Source organism: Artemia franciscana, unplaced genomic scaffold, assembly GCF_032884065.1.
Source record: "Artemia franciscana unplaced genomic scaffold, ASM3288406v1 Scaffold_805, whole genome shotgun sequence".
NCBI classification, from domain to species: domain Eukaryota; kingdom Metazoa; phylum Arthropoda; class Branchiopoda; order Anostraca; family Artemiidae; genus Artemia; species Artemia franciscana.
Genome location: NW_027068063.1, coordinates 85550 through 93993, shown reverse-complemented (window position 1 = coordinate 93993; position 8444 = coordinate 85550). Strand labels below are relative to the sequence as shown.

Below are 8444 nucleotides of genomic sequence, written 5' to 3'. Positions count from 1 at the left end.
GTTAATTTTATCCTTATGGCTTACGTAAATAACTTACTTACTGCAGAAAGAAAATCGAAGAAACAAGTTTCACTTTAGATAGTTCATTGAATAATATTGATAAATATTTACTGTCATTATTAGTAGCAAAAGTCAACCCACGGGTTCGAAGGAGCTTACAGAGGATGGAAAGGGGAAGTTTTCTGACCAAGTCTTTGCCAAATCTCTCTCTTCCAGACAAATTAATGTTAAAACTCTTGTCTATTATTCATTATTTTATTCAGTTATCCATAATGAAAAAGAGTTTTATCTAGCCTATAAATTAAAAATTTCAGATATGTTTCACTTGTTTAGTAATCATTTCAGTGACATAGGGTTAGCTATTCAAACAAAATTAACTAGTGGTGGGGTTTCTGGTCAGAGCGTGCATAAATTCTGCGAGGATAACATTCCGTTCATTTCCAGTTCTTTTGATGATTTCCGAACGAAAATATGACAGAAAACCATATATAGGCTCTTCCTGCTGGCTTTCAGAAGTAACAACTTGGTTTTGCTGCCTTTCTGTGACTACCAATTCCCTAGGGCTATTTGGAGGCTCTTTTCTTATTTTCTTCTTAGGTAGTTGACTGCAGATTTCTGAGTTAACTTCCCTCGTATCCTCTTGTAAACTATGGACCTATGAACTTGTAAACAGGAGGATTTCTGGATCCATACTCTTGGTACAGCTTATCCTTTTGGGCTAAATGATCGTGTAGCAAAATCTGGTGACATGTCTCATGTTGTTGTTAAATGTATTGATGGTTTTATGGACCATCCTTCTTTTACTTGTCCTACTAAACGTAAAAAACGATCGAGAGGACATAGAAAAATAATAGAAAAAATGAATTAGATGTACATATGCTTTCTATAGATCTATGCCAGCTACTTGAATCTAGGGGTATGATTTCTGTAATAAAATGTCTAAATAAGTTATCCAAGAGGAATGTAATCAAACTTTTCTGGATTGTTAAGAATGATACAGCTCTTGATTATAATTTTAAAGTAATATGTGATACAATTTGCATTCTAACTAAAACGAAATTTATTTCAAAAAAAGAAAAAGTTCGATAAGATCAAGGAGGCACACTCGTGCCTCTATAAAGAGGTGACCCACGACAATGTTAAGTGATCTTCGGTTCCAGTGGTCGCAGAGGGATGGGGAGGGATGCATTTCGTAGCCCGAGCTCCAGCTAAGAAACCTGCCAAATTTCATCCCCCTCCAACTTTTCCTTCATGGAGAAAATCTGGCCGAAAGTTTCGACCCGTCAACCCCAGCCCCCCTTTAACGTTGTCCGATCGGGCTGAAATTCACAAGTTAAGGTCCCCTAGGGCCCAGGAACCTACAGCTCGATCCGATAACTCCTTCTCTGTTTTCCAGAAACCACGCATAGCCACTTAAAATTCATTTTCTTTTTTTTCTAGACGCCTACAGGTCACAGCCGACATCGGATCTGGGTGTACGAAGACTCATTCGATGTGGAATTCTCCGAGTAATTTTCCTGGAAAGTTTCGTAGGAAAATCTTAACCCCCCGAAAGTTTCGACCCCCCAACCACACCCCCCCCCCCCTTTTAACGTTGTCCGATCGGACTGAAATTCATAAGTTAAGGTCCCCTACGGCCCAGGAGCTTATCCGCGAAATTTCAGCTCGATCCGATAACTCCTTCCCTGTTTTCCAGAAACCACGCATTAGCTACTTAATTAACGCATTTCTCTCCATAAGAGCCCATGTTAATTTGAAATTTTTAAAAAGTATTTAGGAGTTATATTTACACACATGCAAGTGATTAGCTCAGTCGGTAGAGCGTGGTACTTTTAATCCTCTGGTCAAGGGTTCAAGTCTCTTACGGGCGGTTTTTTTTTAACAACATCAAAATAAAAGTGTATAATTTTGATAACACCTGGACAGCTTAACAATTGAGAGATAACAGAATATTAGCTTCTTATGAGCAAAAGAAACATTTCGGTCATTCTATCTATTTTTTTTTTCTATTTTATACAATGATTTAAAAGCGGGGGGGGGGCGGCAGCCACCCAAGTTCCTCTCCTAATTCCTGTACGAGGAGTACATGAATTATTAAATTACATCCACCATGGATTGTAGAAAAACGTACAGAAATAATATGAAAAAAACTTCTTAAAGAGTTAAAGAGGCTGCGTCCCAAAGTCGAACCTTAAAACGTACAGGAATTAGAAGAGGCAATTGGGGGGCTGCCGCCCCCCAAACCCCCAGCTTTTAAAGACTCTTTTGTACAGAATTTTGTTTTTTTGCTAACCCCCCGCTCTTGGCTTCGGAAAGGCCCTCTTTTAATTAACAAAAAATTGAAATGAATGAACAATGGAATAACTTCGAAAAATGTTAAACACAAGAGGACAGGAGAACCATTGCGCCGAAACTAGTAATTAGTAACAATGAAGTTTTAAGGTTCGACTTTGGGACGCAGCCTCTTTAACTCTTTAAGAAAACGAAGTTTTTTTCATATTATTAGTAATAAGGATAACAGATTATATTTACCTATTAATTTTACTTGTAAGCAGATTGAAGATATTAATTTACCAGAAATTTTAAATCAGCGGCATGTGAAACAGGCCCTTCCTAGTAATTTGAATTATAATGATAGTCCAGTTTTAACTTATAAATTTTCAAAAACTATTGGACAAATTATTTTTAATTATAATTTAATACTAAAAAGACTAGATAGTGATATGAATTGGAAACCGGTTTGTAATTGTAAGCAACTTGGCCCATTTGTAAATCCTACTTACAAACATGTTATAACAGGGGACTTGTCAATAATAAAGCAAGATGATCTTCAAATTATAATGAATAAAGGGGCTAATTTCCGTCTTTCTCATCATCTGAAACCATCGAGTGTTCTTGATGGCTTGGAAAATGATTTTGATTTATTTATTGATAAGTGGTGTAAGAAAAAGAATAAAAATAAAGAGAGTTTTCAAAGTTGGAAGAATTTAATTATTAGTAGAATAAGAAATAAAATATATTCTAACTTAAAAAATAGTAACACTAAATCATTATTTTATAATGCGAAGATTAAGCAAGCAATTGCTAATCTAAAGAATGAATTTGTATTTGTGCCAGTGGATAAAGCTAATAATAATTTTGCCATAATTTGTCAGAAGCTGTATTGGGATATCTTAAAAAGGGAGTTATGCACAACCAATGTTTACGAAAAGGTAAATATAGAGGATGAAAATTTAATTGAAAAGACTGAAGAAATACTTTTTAAAAATTTTAATATTAAAATAAATGACAATGATAAAAAGTTACCTTTATATAATTTTTTCAATTTCTTTTCAAGATCAGCTGCTTCAGAACTAAAATGCCTAGGTGCAAATAGATCAACCAATTCACCTTTAAAATTAACGATGATAACGAGTTTCCTTCCATATTTAGTTGTAACACATTTCATTCCTTCAATCGTGTATTCCATTCCAATGTCTAAAACTTCTTTCCCAATATTTCGATTATATTTATTTTCCATTTTCATTTCGCTTAAAAGCTTCTCCATTTATTAGTTGCCAGTTTCAGTAAACAAATTTTCTGAATCAAGAATAATTTATCTTTTAATTACCTCTGGGTTTATTCCCAAGAAACCTTCATTCGGAACTCTGGGAAGAAATACGAACATTCTTCAGAAGTCTGTCAATTGAAACATAAAAACGTTATAAAAAATATTTTTACAGGCAAGTGTGGCCGAGTTGGTAGAGCAACTGACTAATCAGCAGTTGCGATCCAACAGTTCGACTGTCACTGTTACCTGTATATATATATATATATATATATATATATATATATATATATATATATATATATATATATATATATATATATATATATATATATATATATAGCCTCGCAAGCCTCATAGGGTGTATACAATTGGAGCTAACAGCCCCTCAAGACGTTATTACATGCACCTGGGTCTTACGCTTTACTGTAGTACACCTATAACGATACAGTACACCTTTACGTTGCATAATAAGATTTTTTTACTTTTACAAATGGATGCAGGTGTCTGCAACGCAATAAGTTTGTTTACTTTTGGTTGTTACGTAATAGGACTTGTTAGAGTGCGCTAGTCAAATGGGATGGTCCCGGCTGTATAAAAAATTAATCTTGGTCAAATATATTTTGCTTCCCAAAAAGAGCCATTTTGTGTCAGCAAACAAAGAATTGTCCGCCATTTATAGGACCAGAACCATTATAGAGTCTAAGCGTCTATTGAATATTCTAGGAACAGAGGTTTGTTATTTATGACAAACAAAGGACGCCTGCTATTTTCCAGGAAACAGAAGTGAAACGTGATCCACTTTTGATTTTCATGGAAAAATGGCAACCTATTCTTCTAGCAGGAGCCACTACATATATGTACAGATAACCCAAGTGAATCAGCCTTCGCAAGTATGCGCTTTAGAAGTCTATGGGCAAAAGCACAGCGGAGATGTTTTCGGAGCCCAAACTACCTGTAGTCTATCACTCACTTCGACATAACTCCGCAAATGACCAATTTTTCCAGCACCTTCTATCACCGTACTTGAGACAGTAATCAGCATTTAGCCTCCACACTCATTTCCGTTTTTTCCTTTCTTCAGGATGTTTATAACGACTCCGGTACAAAGTGATTTGGGGACGGTGGCACTATCTATACATATCTGAAAAAGTAGTTGCATATTCTGGAGCAAAAGCGGTGAACCATTGCGCAGATGATTACCACTAACACCATCAAGACCTGGAGCCTTGTTAACCTTTAACTAGAGAACAGCCCTCAAAACACTATTCACAGATATCAAAAAATAATTTCTCTTTTTCAACAGTGAATCAAGACGCGATTTAAGCGATTCAACATATTCATTCTCCAAGGGAGTATCTTTTGACCCGGAGACCTTCGATTAATGTTTTAACCGCTGCTCCTCAGGTATCATGGCACATGGCTTGGACTGTACTTTACTACTTTTGAGTTTTTTTCGCATATTTTGTGGGTCATGGATAGCGTCTTCCTAAGCAAGTTTCTGCTTCCTTCATTTTCAGCTCATCCACACATGCTGTGTATTCTCTTTTTGTTCTACGAACGAGATTGAAGACAGTGCCATTCCTAGGCTTGCCGGAGTCGCACCATACAGAGTACCACACTTCAGACTTCCGTTTGGCAAGCTTCACGTAAGGATGGTCACTCCATCTTCTTTTCGATGTACCTTTCCTAATAACTGCACTAGATACGGCTGCAGACTCAGCAAGTTTTAGCACGTGAGTAATTTCAGCGGAGTATGCATTGGTTGCAATCTTGCCATCACACCCATGGAGAAGAAGCTGGAACGGGATTTTATTTTGCCCAAAATTTTGTCACACGTCGATTAGTACAAACTGAGGTTAGTCTTTTTCCACTCGCTTTTCTCTGTATAATCTGGCCTTTTGATTTCACATCATGACTAAAAGGAACATTAAATTTAAGACCAAGATGATTACTTACGGTATGCTCTGAATCCACATGTACAGGCGAGGGAATAGAAAAGTTAGAAAAGACGTGATCATTCTATTGTGCAAATACAATACTTAAAATATGTCAGTAGCAATGTTACGATATTGGTAATAGTAGGACTGTTAATAACGTCATTCTCATTATCGACATCAGATAAAAGTATTTCCAATTTTATCATGTTGATTTTGGCATGAAGAAATCTAGAAAATAAAAAACGAATTTTTTGTTTGTTTATTTTTTGCCAGGTCCTGATAACGTTGACAAGAAAAGACTGGTTAAAGATTAATGGTTCCAGTTGAACGACATATCAAGAAGAAGGAGTTTATCAATACATTTAATTTATTGGAGCTAATACTTCTCTTGGTATATTAATATTGCTTTTATTTGTATATATTGGTATTGTTTTACTTTCTATTTTAACATTGTTTTAATTTAGTTTTCTCAAGTGTTAATTTCTTTAGCAGGTCTTCTTTTTTTAAAGGGGAGGGGGTCAGCCAAGAAAGATTGTCATATTAAGTTATGCTTTAGCGATAGATTTTGTGTATAGAATTACCCTGCAGGGAGAGAGACAATGCTCATGCAAACCTCTAATTCGAGGAATGCCTTTGGTTTGCCTGGACCTATAGAATTTCACGTGTAAATTTTAAAGTTTAGCAAGATTTTGTATGTTCAATACCATGAAATTATCAGATCTGTTGATATTTTGTGTCTTGAGTTGTTGCACTTAAATATCAACAGCTTGAATAATTATACCGCAGAGTATTTGTCAAAATTCAATCAATTGAAAAATTGAGTCGTACAAATCCATCAGTTAGCATGTCACTATCTAAACCTCATCTTCTAGTTACGTTCATTAATAAGGCTGGCCTAACAAATTATTCATAACTTTATAGGAGAGCTCATCCCCAAAAAACTCATTGCTAGGTAATGTTGAAACAGTCAGCGCTAGTAGTGAATACCCATTCTATTCCAGAAAGTCCATAGGAGGTATACCTGAAGCTGCAAATCCCTCAAGACGCTGATGCTATTGATTATCAATGAATTATGTACACCTGGTTGTTATGTAACACAAAAGGAGATGTTATTGTTTACCTGTGCAGATTTATTGAGGATGACGTAATTTCGCGTCATTTGATTTGATAAAGATTACGCAAGATTTTTCCCGCTTACCTAAGCATTGGAAAAGAGTTCAGAGCGTCAAGATTGCAAATTTCAATTTTTTAAGTTAATTTTTCAATAATGGAGGCTTTTACTCTGTTGGAACTTGAAGGTGCTAACGGCGGTGAAATGACACCAAGATTACTTAACGTTGCAGCAGAAATTATAAGGGGTTGTCGGCTCTAGAGTAAATTTTATTTAAAATAAATTCCGTCTTGCTTTCGCCGTAAACTCTGTTTTTAGGAGTGCTTTACGGGGAGAGAGGCAATGCTCATCCAAATCTTTAATTCGAGGAATACCTTTAGTTTGCCTGGAACGACAGAATTTTAAATGTAAATTTAAAATTCTATATTTATATTTAGAGCTACATTTATTCACACGATAAGCTCTCTTAATTTCCTCATTAATCTTTACCCGCCTCTGTCTCTTTTTAACTCTTTTAGCCCTATTATAATATGACCTTACTTTCCTATATTCAGCTAGCCTGCGCATATTCGTTTCCTCATCCGAAGGGTCTGTTGCTTTAAGTAGCCTGAAAACCTTAATCACCTCTTCCCTTTTCTGCCTACATTCCTCATCGAAAAAAACCTTCCTCTTTTCTGTTCGGATGTTCTCTATCCTGAGACAAAGGCTGGATTATCCTATAAATTCTATCTGTAATTACCGAAACAGCTTGATCCAATTCAGTTGGTTCTGAAGAGTTCAAAATCGAATGACAATCATTCTGGAATTCCTCACTTTGTAGTTCCATTTTAAGGAATTTTCCTTTCTCCTATCCAAAACAAACTATCCAAACTTTCTCCTATCCTATGCTATCCAAACTGGTTTACAGATCCTTTCCTCACACGTAGACATTCCCCTTACCTTTTCAGACCGTCGAATATACGCTATCAGCTTAATAATAACTGGCAAATGGTCAGAACCGACCAACTCTAGAACCCTGAGGTCCACCGCCCTGGACCAGAGAGATAAACTACATAAAATATAATCAATTAAACTGGGGCTAAACCCACTATAACATGTAAAATCACCCACAGAAGAATCTCCCAACCTTCCGTTCATAATTAGTGACCCTTCCTTTTTAAAAAGGTTTATTAAATTCCTTCCCCGTTTTCCGAGACCTATCGCTTTTTTCCTAATGGGGAAAACATACTCAAATTCATTCTCCAAAAATCATTCTGACCTGGTTCATTTACAAGGGGTTCACCAGCCTGCAACTTGTCCTCTTCACAAGTATATGCATTGAAGTCCCCTAAAAAACAAAATTACGGCAAGGGGACATTTTTTTATACATCTATTTTTTCATCTTTTAATCAGTTTTCATACCTCTTCACAGCTGTAAGAACTATTATTCAGAGGCAAATAAACAACATACATAACAAGGTGAACATTTTTGATTGATAATATTAACCAAAATAAATTTTCAGACTCACTTTCTAGCCTACGAAAGAAATTAAATACAACCTTCCTTACAAGCGCCAAAACTCCTCCATAGTACTTACCATTTGCCGAAACTTTTCTCCTACACTCAAAAACATCAAAATCTTCACACGACGAAAAAAGATCTAGAATTCCACGTCTCAACAAGGCAAAAATATCCTAACTTCCACAACCGGCTGAAGTACTTGACTAACAGATTTTCTAACTTTTCCTTACTATAACCTTGCAAATTCCACACTGCATAACGTTAGCACGATTCACTATGGCGCCGTATTCCCTATTCAGGCAATTTTGGCTGATTCCTAGGCTCTACTATATCCCCGCAAGTAGG

The 8444-nt window shown here is 35.9% G+C and overlaps 1 protein-coding gene across 1 annotated transcript in view; it reads left to right on the top strand.

The window, feature by feature from the left end:
* Positions 1-5767: 5767 nt before the first annotated feature.
* LOC136043672 (uncharacterized) overlaps positions 5768-8444 on the top strand; it is a 31345-nt gene continuing 28668 nt past the window's right edge. The window contains exon 1 of the mRNA XM_065728567.1: positions 5768-5878. The gene's annotated coding sequence lies outside the window, so the exon portion shown is untranslated. The remainder of the gene's footprint in view (positions 5879-8444) is intronic.